At 42.8% G+C, this 2,422-nt stretch overlaps 1 protein-coding gene across 1 annotated transcript in view; it reads left to right on the top strand.

Annotated features, from left to right (window-relative positions):
* LOC119426474 (guanine nucleotide-binding protein G(olf) subunit alpha) overlaps positions 1-2,422 on the top strand; it is a 9,353-nt gene that overhangs the window by 6,264 nt on the left and 667 nt on the right. The window lies entirely within an intron of this gene.

The raw sequence follows: 2,422 nt of genomic DNA, 5'->3' as shown, positions 1-2,422 counted from the left end.
TGTTTGTTTGTTTGTTTATTGCTTTCAGCTTTTCTGTTTGTTTGTTTGTTTGTTTATTGCTTTCAGCTCTTCTGCTTGTTTGTTTGTTTATTGCTTTCAGCTCTTCTGCTTGTTTGTTTGTTTATTGCTTTCAGCTTTTCTGTTTGTTTGTTTGTTTGTTTGTTTGTTTATTGCTTTCAGCTCTTCTGCTTGTTTGTTTATTGCTTTTAGGCTCTTCTATTGGTTTTTGTTTGTTTATTGCTTACAGCTCTTCTGCTTGTTTGTTTATTGCTTACAGCTCTTCTGCTTGTTTGTTTATTGCTTACAGCTCTTCTGCTTGTTTGTTTGTTTATTGCTTACAGCTCTTCTGCTTGTTTGTTTGTTTATTGCTTTCAGCTTTTCTGTTTGTTTGTTTGTTTGTTTATTGCTTTCAGCTCTTCTGTTTGTTTGTTTACTTGTGTACTAGTATGTTTACTGGTTTGTTTACTGTTTCAGTTCAATTCAATTGAAGAATACTTTATTAATCCCAAAGGGAAATTAAATGTTTGTGTAGCTCTTCTTGGTTTCAGTAGAGTTGTTGTAGATGCTGATGGCTTTGGGCAGGAAGGATCTCTTGTAGCAATCCATACCACAGTGGATCCAAAGAAACCGGCTGCAGATGCCAATCTGTCCGCCCAGACCCAGCAGACCTCTCAGTCCTCTTGGACAGCAGCACCGACTGAATGCCGGGCAGAACTCTTCCCTGAGCGATGGCAATTTGTCCCAGCACCCTTCTGAGCCCCCTGTTGCCACGGACTTAACTGCAGGTGCCGGGGGACGGTCTCAGTCCTCCCGCTGTCACGAGCCACATTTCCCGCTACCTCCAAGATCTCAGAGGTCAGGCACTCAAGCACCGCCTCCATGTAGATGGTAATACATCTGCAGCTCCTCCTTTTCAACTCATTTGGGATTTCGGTCTGCAGTTGAGGCATTATTTGAGCTTTTGAGATGTTAATCAGCAGCTCCCAGTTGTAGAAAACCACCTTGTTGTTATGGTTAAGCATTCTAACCAATGTCCAAAAGTAAAAAAAATTTCAGTAAAAATCCTTCCAGCCGCACAACATCTGATATTAGAGAAAGGAATCATCTGAAAAAAACAATTTACATCCAGAAATAAGAGTGAGTAAAGTTTTCAAAGGCAAAATCTCATTAAGAGAGCTTCTCCAACAATTCTGGTTTATCACTGTCCTTGTTTTGTTCTTGATTTAATTACGAGTTAGGCAGCACGGTGGTGCAGTTGGTAGAGCTGCTGCCTTTCCGTGAGCAGGTCACTGTTCAAATCTTGGTCCAGGGGTCTTTCACAGTGGAGTCTGCATGTTCTCTCCGTGCATGCGTGGGTTTTCTCCGGGTGCTCCGGTTTCCTCCCACAGACCAAAAACATGCATGTTAGACTGATGGTAACTCTAAATTGTCCCTAGGTGAGAGAGAGAGAGTGAATGGTTGTTTGTCTCCATGTGTCCCTGTGTTGGACTGGAGACTTGTCCAGGTGTCTCTGGGATAGAGTTGCAATTTCTGACCCAAGCATGTGCCTGACCTGACCCAAATTTTGGGCCGGGTAGGGTCAAAATGATGTGCTTGATGGGCGGGCCAGGTCGGTCTCAGGCTTTTGATGTGGTTTTTATGAATCATACAGCACAAATAAAAGTAAATAAGAATGCACAATATAAAATGGGGTTAATCGACTTGTTGAGGGAGAGGCACTAAGTTTATATGTTGAGGAAAGAAAGAAAATAGAGTGCAGCAGTTAATCTGTGAAGAGAGGGAGTAGCGCTGATGCATTGCGCAACAATTGCCCATGCGGCCCCACCCGCCCTGCTTTTATCACATCTCAGGATTTGTAGTGGACCCACAAAAACGGGAGAACTCCCTCTACAAAGCCTGCACAGTGAAACCTGCTGATGTGTATCAGGTGCAGGCTCAGGTCCGAGCGGCCGGTTGAAAGAGGTAAAACAAAGTCCCGTTAAGTTTCAGATGGATCACTGGATCATCGGCCGTGCGTCCCACTCTGCATCTTGCTCTTTTCTGCGGTGAAGGACGTTACAGCACCTGAAGCTACAAAAGTCGAAGCGAGCAGCGTGTTCAATTAAAATAGCCTGTTTCTATATTTTTCCAAATAATTGCTCTAAAATTATTTTTGTTCATGTGTATAACAGCCGATGTTTAGAGTTGAATATTTAGGCTATTTGTTTTGTATGTTAATATCCATTTGGTGAAACAATTACAAAAGAAGTTTTGTTTATTTTTTCCAAGTTCGGGCCTTTAATTACAGTTAATTAGTCGGGTTAGGGCAGGCTCGGACAAAAAACCTATGGGCTCGGGCCGGATCAGATTTTTTTTTAGGAACGAATGCATCTCTACTCTGTGGTGGACTGAGACCTGTCCAGGTGTCTCTGTGGTGGACTGA

The sequence above is a fragment of the Nematolebias whitei genome, chromosome 20 (assembly GCF_014905685.2).
Source record: "Nematolebias whitei isolate Nwh7 chromosome 20, NemWhi1, whole genome shotgun sequence".
Classification (NCBI taxonomy): Eukaryota; Metazoa; Chordata; class Actinopteri; order Cyprinodontiformes; family Rivulidae; genus Nematolebias; species Nematolebias whitei.
Note: the sequence above shows the minus strand (reverse complement) of the source record. Positions and strands in the feature narration are given on the sequence as shown.